We start from the raw sequence: 18,059 nt of genomic DNA, 5'->3' as shown, positions 1-18,059 counted from the left end.
TGGGTTGCAGAACCAAACCAGACAGTTATAGAGTGACCAATTTGACCAATCACGAGACACAGATCTCAAATTAGACAAATGATGAAAATTATTTCCCTCACCATTTTTTTACTTGAGATGTTCCCTACCACGCCGAATAGCCTTTGCTATCAATGATTTCTCAGCAAGGGGCCCCCCTTTCAAAATATTTTTGGAGAATGGTTGCAGGAATGGGATATGTCTAGTTTAATGAAAATATGGACGAGGGGTGACATGACAGAAGCCTTCCAATATCTTCCACAAAGAAGAGGGGGGGGGGTCAACCTATTCTCCAAAGCACCTGAAGGTAGGACAAGAAGCAATGGATGGGAACTAATCAAGGAGAGAATCAACCTAGAACTAAGGACAAATTTCCTAACAGTGACAATAATTAACCGGTGGAACGTCTTGCCTCCAGAAGTTGTGGGTGCTCCAACACTGGAGGCTTTAAGGAGCTTGGACAACCATTTGTCTGAAATGGTATAGGTCAGGGGTCAGCAACCTGCGGCTCTGGAGCCGCATGTGGCTCTTTCACCCCTCTGCTGCAGCTCCCTGTCACTCAAAATATGTGTCACAACGTGCAATGTGCAACACCCACCGGCACGCGATTTATTGAGCTTTTCAACCCCTGGTAGGCCAACCATGGATAAATCCAAGAAAATAAAAGTTTCAGAAGAAAACAGAACATTTAATTCAACTACATATGCTAGTTTTGTAACCGCTCAAGACTCAGGCACAGGAATGGTTTTGTGGCTCCCGGTGTTTTCTTTTCTGTGGGAAACTGGTCCAAATGGTTCTTTGAGTGTTTAAGGTTGCAGATCTCTGGTATAGGGTTTCCTGCCTGAGCAGGGGCTTAAACTAAAAGACTCCAAGGTCCCTCCCAACTCTGTTACTCTGTTATTTTCAAAGTACTGGGCTGCTACTATCCATACAGTTGATTTTTTTAAGAATATGTATGGGGCCTATTGACCTAGATCTGAGAGAACTCTAAACACTAAATCATACATGGAACTGAGAATGTGTTGGGCACTAAAAAAGATACTGTTTCCCATCATCTCCACCTCGTCATCCTACCCATTAGCTGTGAACCTATTCGTGAACCTGGTATTTATTCGACAAATGAATAGTTAGGCAATATGCAACATTTGCATAAAAGGCACCAGACAATTCAAGATTCTTTATATGCTTTATTGTAGTAACTGTTACAATTAATGTGCTCACAAATTGCTTTGCATTCAGGAATCCAATAGCCATCCTTGGCACTTGAATGTTGCTCCTTCCAGGTTCCTAACATGTAGATTATTGGTTTGGATCTGGCCTGCGAAATGCTGATCTTCACTGCACTGGTAAATTCTGCCTGTTAAAAAGAAAAGAAACAAAGACCCCCCCATTTACAAGAAAATGGAACAGTTGGTTGCCGAGATCTTGTGACTTAACTCCAATTCTAATTCTGTCACTATATCTAATCAGCCATTATGTCTCTGATTTTTTTTAACCCACTCATTTTCTAATGCTGCATATTTTATCATCCAGCAGAAATACCCTTTTGCCTCACACGCAGAATAAATGTCCCATTTCACAGAAAAGAACGAACAGTTAATATCTGATTCGCGAGAGTCAGAAACCAAACAGTCGGTCTGGTGAAGCCATTTAGCTCCAACATGGTCTTGGTATCTCTTGTCTCTCACTCCTTTCTGTGAATTGTTGATAATTATGCACTATTTAATTTACTGGTGCAAGAGCTCTCTTTTTTTTCTGAGACACTCTTCCTTTTCTCTTTAAATTGGAAACCTATGAACACAGGCTGCCATTTTTTAATTGACTGCATTAGAAGATTTTATGGCTGCAGCCGAGTTCAAAACACTTTAAATCCAATCAACAACTGATCTTAAATGGATGGCACCATACTAAGGATTTTCAGAAAATGGCTGCGGTGTGAAACTGCTGAATAAAAATATCAAGAGGTGTGAATTTATTAACTCGGGGTTCCTTGAGAAAATAAAAGGAGGATTAGAGGAAAACACTGACGTTGTTTAGAGGAAATCTACTGCCTTGACTCCAGAATCTGATATTCGTCAGAAAAGGGAATCAGAAGAACTTAACAAATATTGGTGGCAAGAGATAAAAGACTTCTTGTGATAAAGCAACCAGATATACTTAAGATATGACAAGCTTCAATCACTGGACATTGTTGGCTGGAGATTAGAAGAGCTGTAGTTTAAAATATCTGGAGATGGCAGGTTTGTAATCCTGTCAATTTTATCAGCTACGTGGAATATTATATTACATTCAATTGAAGAAGAGAGAGAACTGTAGAGCTGTGTCCCCAAACACCTGGAGGGCACCAAGTTGGCTTTAATCAATGATTATTGATTCGGGTGCAGTCCAGAATACATACCTGTTCCCCTGGAAATCCAGTCAATACATGTGAAAGGCCTTCAATCTGGAATTTAGAAAAAACGTACGATTATTCTCTTCATTTTTTCCCAATGGGCCAAAGGTGTGGGAATACACCTCTTCCAGGTAACATGCAGTTTTTCTGATGTTTCTAAGCGGCCCTCCTAAAGACTAATGGAAGTAATTTTCATTGTAGACCTGGTGGCTCTCCAAACTTGGCTGCTTGGAAGACTTGTGGACTTCAATTCCCAGAATTCCCCAGCTAACATGGCTGGCTGACGAATTCTGGGAGTTGAAGTCCACAAGTCATAAAGTTCCCAAGTTTGGAGATTCCTGTTTTGGATCACGGGGAGAATGTCTGAGTATACATTTAACAAGTAGCACGGATCATACAATGAGAGTATACAGGTAGTCCTCAAACTACGACCACTACTGAGCCCAAAACGTATGTTGCTAAGTGAGACAATTAAGCAAATTTTCTCCATTTTATGACCTTTCTTGCCATAGTTCTGAATCATGGCACTTGTTAAATTAGTAACATAGCTGTTAAGTGTTAATCTGGCTTCCCTGTTGACTTTGCTTGTTAGAAGGTCACAAAACTTGGTTACATGACCCCGGAACATTGCAACGGTCATAAATAGGAGACAATGGCCAAGCCTCTTTGAGCAATTTTGATCACGTGACCATGGGGAATGCTGCAACCTTTGTTAAGTGTGAAAAAGGGCTGTAAGTCGCTTTTTTCAGTGTTGTCGTATCTTCGAACATTCGAAGGGCTCAAAATGTTGCAAGTGGAGGACTCCCTGTATCCTAATTTACTCTCCGCTTTTTGATTCTACCTTTTTGTCCAGCTGCTGAAACCGCAGACCACAAAGCTCTTTTGAAGACCAGGAGACGCAATCTTGCTTACAACTTTTATAATCCTTCCAGATTCCAGTTCTCTGAAGGAGAGAAACTGGGTTGGATGACAAGAATTCAGTCACGTTGGAGGTGGGGGGGGGGATTGAAATTGATTACCTGAGATTAAAATAAAGACTTGGGGGAGGGAGGGAGTTTTCTTCACTACTCAGAAGTTAACCTGCCATTTTAACTGTGTCTTTAAAAAAAAAAAATACTTTTTTAAAAAAAGCTTTCTCCCACTGCTTGAATGACTACTCACAGTTCACAGTTTTAACCCACAAGGTATATATTTAAAGGCTAGCTTACTAAGAACAAACAATTTGGCTGGAAAGCCCCTTTCTTTGGTTGCCTGAAATTTGCAAAAAGGTGAACAGTCTAAGTTCTGTATTTGAATACTGACACTTCAGGGAGGGGAAGCACCAAATGCAGGAGCCACCAGGGAGATTGACAAGAAGGGTTGGGTTTTCCGCTATTCATATCGAAAGTCCTTTCCAATGACTGAGTAGTTCTCATACATCACATATATACCATTACTACTTCTACTACTACTATTGCGATGATGTCAACCACAACCACTGGAAGGAATTAATGAATGTGTGGAAATGAAGGGATCAAAATACAAGGGTCAGGGACTTTTGGTATGTTCCCTCAGGATACGAGGATATCCCAAGGAAGGACAAAGGCATGCAGGATGCAAAAATACCCTGTTTTAACTGTTCCTTCCATACATCGCTATAGAAATTTCACAATTTTGTTTTTTTTTAAAAAAAAAACCATCCTCTTGGTCGACTGTACAGGCAATCCTCGACTTACAAACAGTTCACTTAGCGACCATTCCAAGTTACAAAATGGCCGGCTGCTGTTGCACTACTGTGTTGTGCTGCAGTTACGTGATTTGCATTTTCAACGTTCTCTGGCAGTTTCCCAGTCAATCTTGCAATCCCTCCCTTCCTCCCTTACCCAGCAGCAGCCCCTTAACTGACAGCTGGAAAGGGGAGGGAGGCAAGGAGATAAGAGAGGAGGGGAGGGGAGAGGAGAGGAGAGGAGGGGAGAGGGGAGGGGAGCGGAGAGGAGAGGATTCCCACAAACAATCAGTGGGGAAGCCAGCAGGAAGTTGGAAGTCACTTGCTTTGGTCATTGTTTCTTTGTTTAGATAAGGAAACATCTCTGAAACCATGCACAGGTTATTATTGGGAAGAGTTAGATTCCATTATTTAAATGGTTCTTTAAGTAAAGACAACTCTATTTTCTTGGAATTGTTTTAATAAAAGCAGAGGAACAAGCAAACCTTTATCTAACTAGAAACAGCCACCGATTCATTTATCTTGGAACACCCTAAGGGGGAAAAAATATGTCAGTTGCCAAACCCCATCACATGACTGTGGGGATGCTGCAACAGTTTGGAGGATCAGTCGTAAGTCCCTTTTTTTTAGTGCTGTTGTAACTTCTGATGGTCACTAAATGAATGATTAAAGTCAAGGATTACCTGCATTATATCAGTTTGCAGCCTGGAGTCAGTTATTTATTTATTTATTGGTTCGATTTATATGCCGCCCTTCTCCGGAGACTCAGGGTGGCTTACAATGCCCTAAGCAATAGCCTTCATACTTTTGTATATACCTGCTTAGTAGGGCTTTCGGCCCCCCCAAGCGGTGTTCTTTTTTATACAAAGTCAGTTTATTGCCCCCACAATCCGGGTCCTCATTTTACCTACCTAGGAAGGATGGAAGGCTGAGTCAACCTTGAGCCTGGTGAGATTTGAACTCACAGTAATTGCAGGCAGCTGGCAGCTAAGTGCTACTTAACAGCACTTTAGTCTGCACCACCAAGGCTCTTTTTTTATGAAATAATATGTATAATAATTAAATAATCTCTCTGAGGGAGATGGATGGTTCAGAAACGTGAAAAGCAAATAAAGAAAGGAAGACAAGATAAAAATCTAATTAATACATAAATAAACATATAAACAATGCAAATTGTTATTGTACCTAAAGAACTGGGGAACAGAAAGATTATGAAGAAAAAAGGCAATCTAAGCCTGCTCTCGTGCTCACCTAAGCAGTTCCATCTCTACATCACTCTTTCTGATTCAATCATGTCATTTCCATCACTTATCAAACGGGATTTTCTCTGGCCCATTGTGCACCACTCCAAAATCTGCAAAAAGCAAGAGAAGAAAAACAGGACTTTTTCCAACATTATTATTGTTTTTAGAACTATGTCCCATAACCTTCTCCTTTTTCTGCACAACAATCCCGTGAGGTGGGTTGGGATGAGTGAGAATGACTCCCCCCCCCCAATAACCCAAGGACTCAGGGTAGATTTAATATGACCCTGTGGGAAAACCCGGGGAGGGATCCACTATACAACCTAAGAGCCATTGCTCAGCAATCTAGTTACTGAAAAAAGCAAATTTTATTGCAAGCCACTCAAAACATACAAAATGCAATGCAGTAAAATCTTGATGGAAGAATAACGAAATCCCCCAAACAGAGGAATAAACTATGAATATTATCAGAATTATGAATATGTAGAATTCACAGAAATAGCAAATTCTGTTGAACTACTGGGTCAGGAAAAACATCAAAAATTTTAAGATATTTTTGAAGACAGTCTTTGACTTACGACCACAGTTGAGCCCCAAATTTTCGTTGTTAAGCATTGTTAGGTGAATTTTGCCCCATTTTACAACTTTTTTGCCACAGTTGTTAAGCAAATCATTGCAGCTGTCCCCTGGCTCAAGCTGATGAAGGGAGGAGAACTTGTGGCTCAGAGGTTAATACAACTGTCTAACATACAGGCAGCCCGAGTTCGAATCCAAGTAAAGGTATGGCTAGCTGATGAGAGCTAAATAGCTTGAAATAGATCTATACTAGTCTCCCTTTATTTCTTTATCAGCGAAATATAAATTTGGTATAAAATGGTTTGTCATGAATGCGACTGCTTGAGGGCTCCTGGATTGGAGCTGAAAGGTGAAAGGGATGCAGTATGCTCCCTCCCAAATGCTGGGGTCGACCAGGTGTCTCAATAGAAAAATACTTAATCTCTCCCCTGGCTCAATCTGATGAAGGGAGGAGAACTTGTGGCTTAGAGGTTAATACAACTGTCTAACATGCAGGCAGCCCAAGTTCGAATCCAAGTAAGGGTATGGCTAGCTGATGAGAACTAAATAGTTTGAAATAGATCTATACTAGTCTCCCTTTATTTCTTTATCAGCAAAGAAACTCTCCAATATAGATGGATATATCCATTATCTAGATATAGATAATATAGTGCATAAGAACAAGCTTTGGTAAAGAGAAGGTAAGTGTAAATAAGTTTTTGTAGTTTACATTTACACACAAGGATCTGCAGTATGACAATATAAAAGGAAAATTCTATTAGCGGTAGTAGATAAGAGACAATTTGCTGTAGTGGTTAGCGCACCATACTAGAAACCTGGAGACTGTGAGTTCTAGTCCCACGTTAAGCATGAAAAGCAACTGCATGATCCTGGGCCAATCACCAGGAGACTGTGAGTTCTAGTCCCACCTTAGGCATAAAGCCAGCGGGGTGACTTTGGGCCAGTTCCTCTCTCTCAGCCCTAGCAAGGAGGAGACAATGGCAAACCACTTCTGAAATTTTGCCAAGAAAACTGCAGGAACCATGCAGTTGCCAGGAATATATATATATATATATATATATAAACCTGACTTAAAGGCACCAAACTAACGAACCGAAAAAATAATAAGAAGAAGATATATTAGATGCTGGCAAAAATGACCCTCACAACTTTTGCTAATTCCTGGCAGGCGGAGTACCTTTGAAGCCCCTTTCAGGTATGCCTCCAAAGGACTAACAGATTTGATTTGGGCCTTGTGGGCAATTCTCTAGTGGTGGGATCTTGATGGGGACAGATGCACGAAAGGAACAAGGGGGGACAGAAACACCGGTGTGCTTTGGTGGCCGCAGGCCCACTCCTGAGAACTGCCAAGTTAACTCAGCTGGCTGGAGCGGCACTTATAACAAAAGAACAGCCCTTCATCTCTTCCGCCTTGGCAGGAAAAGTGCTTTTTCCAGTTTCTTTATAAAGCCGAGCTGTTGTTTTATGAAAATCACAGCCGTCCAGGTAGGGGTTGGCACAGAAGGCCTGAAAACAAACGGAAGCAACGGTTCAAATTTTCGGAATGGGACAACTTGCCCCGGCCAAGTAACCATGGCCAACTCGCTGCAGAAAAACTCACCACGGTCAACTCGCCATCGGACAATTTCAGAGTTCTATTTAATTATTTAAAATAAACATTTTTTTTTAAATTTTTGCCATTCATTCTGTCTTTCCTTTTGCATCCTTTCTTTAAGCCAACAAGTTGGGTTCTGCAACGCAACAAGACAGACACAGACTTCAGAGGATAATTAGAACTGCAGAAAAAACAATGGCTACCAACCTGCCTTCCATTGAGGACCTGTATACTGCACGAATCAAAAAGAGGGCTGTGAAAATATTTACAGACCCCTCGCATCCTGGACATAAACTCTTTCAACTCCTACTCTCAAAACGACGCTATAGAGCACTGCACACCAGAACAACTAGACACAAAAACAGTTTTTCCCCGAACGCCATCACTCTGCTAAACAAATAATTCCCTCAACACTATCAAACTATTTACTAGGTCTGCATTACTATTAATCTTCTCATCGTTCCCATCACCCATCTCCTCCCACTTATGACTGTATGACTGTAACCTTGTTGCTGGTATCCTTATGATTTATATTGACTGTTTCCTAATATGATTTAATTGCTTATTTGTACCCTATGACTATCATTAAGTGTTGTAGCTTATGATTCTTGACAAAGAAGAAAAGAAAAGAAAATTCTTTTCTTTTATGTACACTGAGAGCATATGCACCTTTCTGAAATTCCTTGAAGACGTTTCAACCTCAGGCCCCTAATAATAAAAGCAATTCTCTTCTTTTAGTTAGCAACTTCTGCAGAACTTTTTTTTTATTTTTATTTTTTTAACTTGATTTATATGCCGCCCTTCTCCGGAGACTCAGGGCGGTTTACAATGCGTTAAGCAATAGCCTTCATACTTTTGTATATTTATACAAAGTCAGCTTATTGCCCCCACAAACTGGGTCCTCAATTTACCTACCTTAGAAAGGATGGAAGGCTGAGTCAACCTTGAGCCTGGGGAGATTCGAACTTACAGTAATTGCAGACAGCTGGTGTTAATCACAATGCTATCAGTCTGCTGAGCCACCAGGCACCAGAACTTGGTGAACATTAAGGGTGTCCCCAACCATGGCAATTTTAAGAGCCGTGGACTTCAATTCCCAGAATTCCCTAATGAGCCATGCTGGCTTGGGAATGTTGGGACTTGAAGTACCCAAGTCTTAAAGTTGTCAAGGCTGGGCATTTGTGGTGGAGACCACTAGTCTCCAATCTCTCTGACTTTGCGGGATGGAGGGGACAGGGGAGGAGACGGGATGGTTCCATGCAAGTGTTGGGCGAGCACACAGCCCCATTTGCACAAGCGGTAGGCAAGCACGCTCGTCTGCTGCACGCACACACAGGCTCCAGTGGTGGGATTCAATTTTTTTTACTACTGGTTGTGGGTGTGGCATGGCTTGGTGGGCGTGGCAGGGAAAGGATACTGTAAAATCTCCATTCCCACCCCATTCCAGGGGAAAGTTACTGCAAAAATCCCCATTTCCTCCCAGTCAGCTGGGACTCGGGAGGCAGAGAATAGATGGGGGCGGGGCCCGTCAGAGGTGGTATTTACCGCTTCTCCAAACTACTCACAATTTCCGCTACCGGTTCTGCAGAACTGGTCAGAACCTGCTGAATACCACCTCTGACGGGCTTGCCTACCACTTCTGCAATTCGGTTCTGAATAGGCCACGTCGCAGGGATTGGGGCTCCCTAGTGTAGATTCTATGAATATATTTTTTTAAATGTATGAGCTCTACAGAATATTCCCCCACGTATTAAGGGTAACCCCCAGCAGATCCCCAGCACAACACAATACTCAGTAAAGTGCAGGCCTCCTTCACAGTTCTCAGAAGACTGTGTGAATTAGATTTCCACTCCCTTTTCTTGCCTGCATTCTATTTCTCTCATCCCAGCTTCTAAAAACAACAACAACAACAACAACAACAACAAAAACCCACAATAAATTTCTCAAAGAAAAAATTCTCAAAGACTAAAGCGCTGGGAGATTAGATGTGAACGGTAACAATCGGACTTTCCCCTGGTTATTTACTGGATGTCTACTGGACTATTTCTTTAAAAGCGTTGTAAAATACAGATGATCTATCTCGATGTGGCCGGCTGGGGGAATTCTGGGAATTGAACTCCGCGGGCCTTAAGGTTGCCAGAGTTGCACCCCCGTGGGTTGAGACGTTTTGGCCGCGAGGTTGCAGCCTAAAATTAGTCTCATACTGGAAACTTGCAGACTAAATCCATTTATTCACGGTCCATGCGCGATTAACTTCCAGGGACAGAAAGAAATAATACAGTACTTCCCCCACCCTGAGACAAAAGGACTACTGTTTTTTTACGTTAGCGCTCTTTTGACGGACAAGCTGACCGACGTTATCTTAAAAAGATTTTGTGTCCCTTTTGCTGCACTTTTGAGGGAGATGATAGCAGTTTGTTTCCACAAAAAGGACTGATGCAGTCACCTATTCAAAGAGTTCAAAACTGTGTAACAGTAACAGAGTTGGAAGGGACTTTGGAGGTCATCAAGTCCAACCCCCTGCTCACACAGGAGACCTGTACTAGGAATTCAAACCGCCGAACTGCCAACCTTTCTAATCGACAAGCTCATTGTCTTAGCCACTGAGCCACCTAGTCAGGCTGACTCCAAGGGAACACAGGTTCCTTGACAGGGCCTGAAAGGAGTATACTCTTTGGGAAATTATGTCAAGTCCCTTGAGGGTAAAAGATATCTCCTTGGTTCCAAGGTTCTAAATTTTTTTACTACCGGTTCTGTGGGCGTGGCTTATTTTGTGGACGTGGCTTGATGGTCATGTGACAATTATTTAGGATTTAGCAGAGGTACTGGTCTACCAGACTGTACCGATCTACCCATTTATTTTTGCAGGCACTGATCTACTCGTGGATTTTTGCAGGCACCGGTCTACTCATTTGTTTTCTTTTACCACTGATCAGCTGTAGGGCGGCCCTTTGAAGCCCCGCGGCAAGAGTTTAAACAGTTTTTTTCCCTTCTAGCCATCAGCTGGGACTCAGGACGCAGCAATAGATTGGGGGTGGAGCCAAATAAAAGGTAAGAATAATGCGGGGGGCGGGGGAGGGGCAAACTGGTTCGGTGATATCGTCATCGCTACCGGCTCGGCAGAACCGGGCAGAACCGGGCGGAACCCACCACTGAACTGATCCATCTTTAAGCCAGCCAATCCGGTAACTCCATTTTCTAACACATCATCTCGTAGAAAAAAAAAAAATCTTCTCCAAATCAGTTGAACAATCACCAAGGTTACTTATTGAAGACAAGGAAGTCAAAGAACAGAGAGCTCAGGAAACCACAAAAATCTTGATTGAGCACTGAAATTATTACTATCAGATTCTGCACACAAATAAGGAAAAATCTACCAGCGGCAGCCTGTATCAAATATAAAAATCTATGCAAATCACAATTCTTAGGAAACAAGACGAGAGCAGGAAATTTTGATGACAACTTTGTAGAACGGAGAGCAACGAAGAATCCATCCTGGAGGTACTTTCTTGACTTGGCTGTTCTGTTTCCTTTTCTACCATATTCAAAACGAGCTACCTCTTTTTATATTAACTCAGGAGCCCTCTTCAACGCCCAAAGGCTTAAACTGGGTAGGCGGAAGGGCACGGACCCACGTTATCAACATACTGTATCCCCCACTGACTTTCCTAGTCTGCTTTGCATGGACTGAAATCTTCCTGTGCCCATGTTCACGGAAACACAAAGTCAGCTGTCCACACAACCAGGGACCTTTCTCATTAGGTGGCTGGGAAAGCTCTCGTTATGCAACACTCATTAAAAAAAAAAGCCATATTTTATAGCAATAACACTTAGACCTATATACTTCTTCGTAGTGCTTTACAGCCCTCTTAAAGCTGGCATATTGTCCCAATGATCTAGGTCCACATTTTACCAACCTCTGAAGGATGGAAGGATGGGAATCGAACTCTTAGCTGTGGGCGGAATTACCCTGAGTTTTGGGCTCAATCGTGGTCAAAAGTTGACGACTAGCTGGGGCTTACCTTCCTTATCAAGGAACTCATGCTTAAGCCAGCCTGTAGCATCATTATAATCTCCCAGGAAATGCAAAAAAATCCCCTTGGTTACAGGGGTTCAAGGACCTTAAAAGACTTAGATCTGAAAACGTTGTCTTTGAAAACTATCTGAAAGCTTCAGCTGGAACGGAACACCACCAATCCTTTGACCACAGGTGCGAGCTGCCGAAAAGGAGTCACGATATTTCTAAAACATCACTCTTTCAAAACAGTTTGTTTCCGAATCTGAGTTAAAGGACTGGTTGCGACCTTGATTGACACAGAAAACACGCTCCCAAACCATTCCCTTTGTCAAAGCTTTGTCAGATCCCACTTCCTTCCTTCTGGAAGCTTTCTAGAAAGCAACATCAGTGGCTTCCAAGTTAGTTCTGAGTGGGCGGTGCCAGCCTTGTGAGGTAGTCTATAAACAGGAAGCATGCGCTGATGAACTAAATCTACTTTATTGTAAGGTTACCTTTACAAAATCTTAAGACGTTTTAAGGTACATTTCTCCCTTGTCACCTTTGGAGCCTAAGAAACCCTTTTAAGAAGTATGGCATGCTTCCACTACTATTGTGGACTAAGCTATCTTTAATCATACTTTTCTCCTGGCTGTGACACTTCCTGCTGTCTCTCAAGATTGTTCCCAGATACCAATAGAGGTGGCACTTCTCAGATAGAAGCGGTATGCAACTTTCAGGTCCTCTTGAACTTATATCTTTTGCTTCCTGACATTCTAGAGAGTACAGAGAAGAGCGACGAAGATGATTAGGGGACTGGAGGCTAAAACACACGAAGAACGGTTGCAGGAACTGGGTATGTCTACTTTAATGAAAAGAAGGACTTGGGTGACATGGCAGCAGTGTTCCAATATTTGAGGGGCTCCTACAAAGAAGAGGGGATCAATTTGTTCTCCAAAGCACCTGAAGGCAGGACAAGAAGCAATGGGTGAAAAAACACCCGTGATTTTGGGGTGCAGTGCCATCTGTATGCTGATGACACCCAGCTGTACATCTCCACCCCAGACCACCCCAACGATGCCCTTGAAGTGATGTCTCGGTGCCTGGAGGCGGTGCGGGTCTGGATGGGGAGGAACAGGCTCCGACTCAATCCCTCCAAGACTGAGTGGCTGTGGCTGCCGGCGTCCCGATATAGTCAGCTGGTGCCATCGCTGACTATTGGGGGCGAGACATTGGCCCCCACGGAGAGGGCGCGTAACGTGGGTGTCCTCCTGGACGCACGGCTGTCTTTAGAAGAGCATTTGACGGCCGTGGCCAGGGGGGCTTTCTATCAGGTTCGCCTGATACGCCAGTTGCGCCCCTTTCTGGATCGGGACTCCCGATGCACGGTCACTCATGCCCTCGTCACTTCCCGCCTCGACTACTGCAACGCTCTCTACATGGGGCTCCCCTTGAGGAGCACTCGGAGGCTCCAACTGGTGCAGAATGCGGCCGCGCGGGTACTTATGGGGGCGACATGGCACTCCCACGTGACACCTCTCCTGCGCGAGCTGCATTGGCTTCCAGTGGTCTTCCGAGTGCGCTTCAAGGTGTTGGTTCTCATCTTCAAAGCGCTCCATGGCTTAGGACCCAGTTATTTACGAGACCACCTTCTGCCTCCGATAACCTCCCACCGGCCAACACGCTCCCACAGAGAGGGTCTCCTCAGGGTGCCGTCTGTCAGGCAATGTCGGCTGGCGACCCCCCGGGGAAGAGCCTTCTCTGTGGGGGCACCCGCCCTCTGGAATGAGCTACCCCCAGGGATACGACTAATCCCGGACCTCCGGACCTTCCGCCGGGCCCTGAAGACTTTTTTATTTCAGCAAGCCGGGCTGGGTTAAAATTTTTTAATTGGGTGAATTTTATGGGTAACGGGGTTTTAAATTGGAGTAGCCTAAGATAATTTAATTTTGTTTTAATGTATTTTAATATTTGTATTGTGTGTTTTTAATTCTGGCTGTTCACCGCCCCGAGTCCTTCGGGAGAGGGGGCGGTATAAAAATCTAATAAATAAATAAATAAATAAATAAAACTAATCAAGGAGAGAAGAAACCTGGAAATAAGGAGAAATTTCCTGACAGAACAATTAATTAGTAGAATGGATTGCCTTCAGAGGTTGTAGATGTTCCAACACTTGGATGTTTTTAAGAAAAGATTGGACAACCATTTGTCTGAAATGGTGTAGAGCAGTGATGGCTAACCTTTTTGCCGTCACGTGCCAAAAGCGGGGGGGGGGGGGTTGTCACACACGTGCCACACCCATAATTTAATGCACCCTGCCCCCTAGCGCATGTGCACACAACCTTCCCCCACTTTTGGCACGTGACAGCCCAGTGGGCCCATTTTTCGTTTTCCCCAGGTTCCAGAGCCTTTCTAGGAGCCTGGGGAGGGCAAAAATGGTCTTCCCCATCCACAGGAGGCCGGAAATGGCCCGTTTGCCCACATCTGGTGGGACTGGAAGTTGGGAAATGGGCCATTTTTGGCCTCCAGAGGGCCTTCAGGGAGTGGGGAAGGCCGTTTTCACCCTCTCCAGGCTCCTAGAAAGGTTCTGGAGCCTGGGGAGAGCGTAAAACAGGCCTTCCTTTGTACTTATATCCTGCATATATTACTTGTATAAATAACTCAAGGCAGCGAACATACCTAATGCTCCTTCCTCCTCCTGTTTTCCCAACAACAACCTTGCAAGGTGGGTTAGGCTGAGAGTGACTGGCCCAAAGTCACCCAACCGGTTTTCATGCTTAGAACTCAGTCTCCTGGTGACTGGACCAGTCACTCACCTGGCTTTCATGCTTAAAGTGGGACTAGAACTCACAGACTCCTGGTGATTGGACCAAAGTCACCCACCTGGTTTTCATGCCTATGGTGGGACTAGAACTCACAGTCTCCTCGTGATTGGCCCAAAGTCACCCAACCAGCTTTCACGCTTAAGGTGAGACTAGAACTCAAAGCTCCAATTCGTATCTGGTTTTGTTTTCTGCGTTGTTCCACGGTTCCTCCCATTTTTTTCTTAAAATGTGGTATCCAGATTTGGACACAGTCCTAAAATAGTATGCTGATTATGCTATAATTAATCTAACTATTACGTGCCATAATTTAGAAATTACACTTCTGTTGATAGAACCTCAGTTGCCGTTGCGGCAGTGTTATCACACTGCTGATTCACATCTATCTACAGTTTTAAAAACTGCATTCAGAATCTGATGACATAAATCAAGAAAGTTCAAGCTTGTTTCCCAGAAAAACGATAGAACGTCGTCTAAAATTCTCACCAAGAGATTTCAAATGTTGACGGTTCACTATATGTGCATATTCTTGCCTGCAAGTTCTCTTTAGATTTCTGGATAGCAAACTTTGCACCATGAAATTTATGGAAATTTTCTTTTCCACTTCATCCCTGAGGTACAACGAGTTTAGATGCTGGCACGAAAATAGAGCTCTCAGACATTTGCAGCCCATTTATTAATTTCCGTCTTTGGTTAATGAGAGATGCTATCTTACCGGCAGAAGTCTTGATTCATCAACCCTACTGAGTGAAACAGTCTGCACGTAAGTTTCTTCGAAGGTCACCGAAGGAGCATCCCAAATCTTCAGTTAAAACTCAAGGTGGGCAAGGAATAGAAGGTGCTAAACACAAGGTGCAAATGTGGCAAGAAAATCTCAACTTCAATTTTTGTTAACTGTGAGCAAAGAACTCAGTCACACTTCCTTGAACGAAGAAGCCGTTCAATTTTGGGCTTTGACAAGTGAAATCTTTTCTTCCTCTTGGGAATCCCCAAGGAGGGAGGGACGAGGTAAGAAGGAAACAAACATGGAAACAAGGAAAGAAACAAGGAAGGAAAGAAACAAGGAAGGACCAAGGAAAAACGGAAACAAACAAACAAACAAGGAAACAAGGAAGGAAACAAGGAAGGAAACAAGAAAAAAGGAAACAAACAAGGAAACAAGGAACAAGGAAAAAATGAAATAAACAAGGAAACAAGGAGGGAAGGAAACAAACAAGGAAAAAAGGAAACAAACAAGGAAACAAACAAACAAGGAACAAGGAAACAAGGAAAAAAAGAAACAAACAAGGAAACAAGGAGGGAAGAAAACAAACAAGAAAACGAGGGAAGGAAACAAACAAGGAAGGAAGGAAACAAGGAAAAAAGGAAACAAACAAGGAAACAAGGAGAGAAGGAAACAAACAAGGAAACAAACAAGAAAAAAGGAAACAAACAAGGAACAAGGAAAAAAGGAAACAAACAAGGAAGGAAACAAACAAGGAAACAATCAAGGAAAAAAGAAAATAAACAAGGAAACAAGAAACAAAGAAAAAAACAAGGAAACAAGGAGGGAAGGAAACAAACAAGGAACAAGGAAAAAAGGAAACAAGGAAGGAAACAAGGAGGGAAGGAAACACAAGGAAACAAGGAGGGAAGGAAACAAACAAGGAACAAGGAAAAAAGAAAACAAACAAGAAAGGAACAAGGAAACAAGGAAGGAAACAAGGAAGGAATAAGGAAAAAAGGAAGGAACAAGGAAACAAGGAAGGAAAGAAGGAAGGAAGGAGAAAGAGTAAAACGGGAAAGAAAGGAAGAAGAGAGAAGCAAGGAAGAAAGGAGGGAGAGGGTCTTCTCTGCGTTTTGGTGTGGCCTCCCCTACTACAAGGAACAAAGATTATGTATGAAGACTCAGCATGGAAATGTGAAACTTATTTTCTGCTGAGCATTTCGGATGTAAACTCTGAATTCCAATTCTGCCTTAGCCATGAAAGCCAGCTGAATGGCCTTGGGCCAGTCACTCTCTCTCTCTCTCTCAGCCCAACTCACCTCGCAGGATTGTTCTTATGGGGAAAATAGGAAGAGAAGGTGTATTGGATATGTTTGCCACCTTCAGTATATTTGTAAACATAACAAAGGCTGGATATAAATATAAATAGTAAAGTGTTCCAACATATCCATTCAGGTGTCAGGATAACTATAGCAGTAAATTCAGATAACTTAGGATGTGTGGCTGAGGCTGGAGTAGAGTTAACCACATATCTCTCTGAGTCATGTTTTGAAGAATGAGTGAATGTAAAATGGTCACACGTGCCAGAAATGTTACATGGGTATTAAAACCAGAGTCAACAGAAAGGGAGGAAAAGGCCTTGCAGTGACAGGGACTGAATTGCAAAGCAAGAAAGTCTTGGTTTCAGTAAACATCTGTCCATCTCTCTCTCTCTCTCCATCTCTCTTCTCTTTCTCTCTCCAAAAATAGCTTCTATGTACCTATGAATGGGTGACGGTACTTCTTAGAACATCTGGCTGGCTCAAATGCAAGAATGCTGCAAATGCCTGCATTTCTTTTAAATACAGAATAACAGTGTAGAAGGGACTCTGGTGGTCTTTATTTATTTATTTATTTTATTATTCATATTTCTATACTGCCCACTCTCCGAGGACTCTGGGCGGCTTACACCAAAGACAGTATACTAAATAGCATATTGCCCCCTAACAATCTGGGTCCTCATTTTACCCACCTCAGAAGGATGGAAGATGGAGTCAACCTCGAGCTGGTGAGATTTGATCTGCTGATCTGCTGAACTAGCAGTCAGCTGAAGTAGCGGCAGTACGGCACTCTAACCACTGCGCCACCTCGGCTCTTATAGTCCAAACCACTGCTCAGGCAGGAGACCTTATACCATTTCAGATAAATGGCTGAAACCTCCAGTGTTAAGAGCACCCACAACTTCTGAAGGCAATCCGTTCCACTGATTGGAACTCTCTGTCAGGAAATTTCTCCTTAGTTCTAGGTTGGTTCTGTCCTTGATAAGTTTCCATCCATTGCTTCTTGTCCCGCCCTCAGGTACTTTGGAGAATAGCTTGACTCTCTCTTCTTTGGGGCAGCAGCCCCTCAAATATTGGAACATTGCTATCATGTCACCCCTAGTCCTTTTTTTTCATTAAACTGGACATACCCAATTCCAGCAACCGTTCTTCATATGTTTTAGCCTCCAGTCCCCTATTCATCTTTGTTGCTCTTCTCTGCACTCTTTCTAGAGTCTCCACATCTTTTTTTTGCATTGTGGTGACCAAAACAGGACACAGTATTCTAAGTATGGTGACATCAGCATGGTGTAAAGCAGTACTATCACTTTTTGTTATCTTGATGCGATCCTTCTGTTGAAGCATTGGCTTTTTTGGCAGCTGCCACACACTGCTGGCTCATCTTTAAGTGATTGTCCACTCGGATTCCAAGATCTCTCTCACAGTTACTACTATTGATGCAGGTACCACCTATTCTATACCTGTGCATTTGGTTTTTCCTGGCTAAGAGCAGGACCTTACTTTTCTCACCCTTGAACTGCATCTTGTTGGATTGGGCCCAATACAAGTAGTCCTCGACTTACAACAGTTCATTTAATGACCGTCCAAAGTGACAACGGCACTGAAAAAAGTGACTTATGACCATTTTTCATAGTTACAACCTTTTGTAGCATGCCCATGATCATTTGATCAAAATTTAAATGCTTGGAA

General features: G+C 43.0%; 1 long non-coding RNA gene across 3 annotated transcripts in view; it reads right to left on the bottom strand.

Moving 5' to 3' along the window:
• Nucleotides 1–1,185: 1,185 nt before the first annotated feature.
• LOC117668416 (uncharacterized) overlaps nucleotides 1,186–18,059 on the bottom strand; it is a 176,232-nt gene continuing 159,358 nt past the window's right edge. For 2 of the 3 annotated variants that reach the window (XR_004592276.2, XR_004592277.2), the window contains 3 exons: nucleotides 5,367–5,469; nucleotides 2,417–2,461; nucleotides 1,186–1,375 (listed from right to left, as the gene is read on the bottom strand). This is a non-coding gene — a long non-coding RNA (uncharacterized LOC117668416). Of the gene's footprint in view, nucleotides 1,376–2,416; nucleotides 2,462–5,366; nucleotides 5,470–15,060; nucleotides 15,187–18,059 lie in introns of all 3 variants that reach the window. The other variant, XR_015733442.1, reaches the window with a different exon arrangement.

The sequence above is a fragment of the Pantherophis guttatus genome, chromosome 3 (assembly GCF_059756535.1).
Source record: "Pantherophis guttatus breed Tessera chromosome 3, ASM5975653v1, whole genome shotgun sequence".
NCBI classification, from domain to species: domain Eukaryota; kingdom Metazoa; phylum Chordata; class Lepidosauria; order Squamata; family Colubridae; genus Pantherophis; species Pantherophis guttatus.
This window is presented reverse-complemented; position numbering and strand designations above follow the sequence as displayed.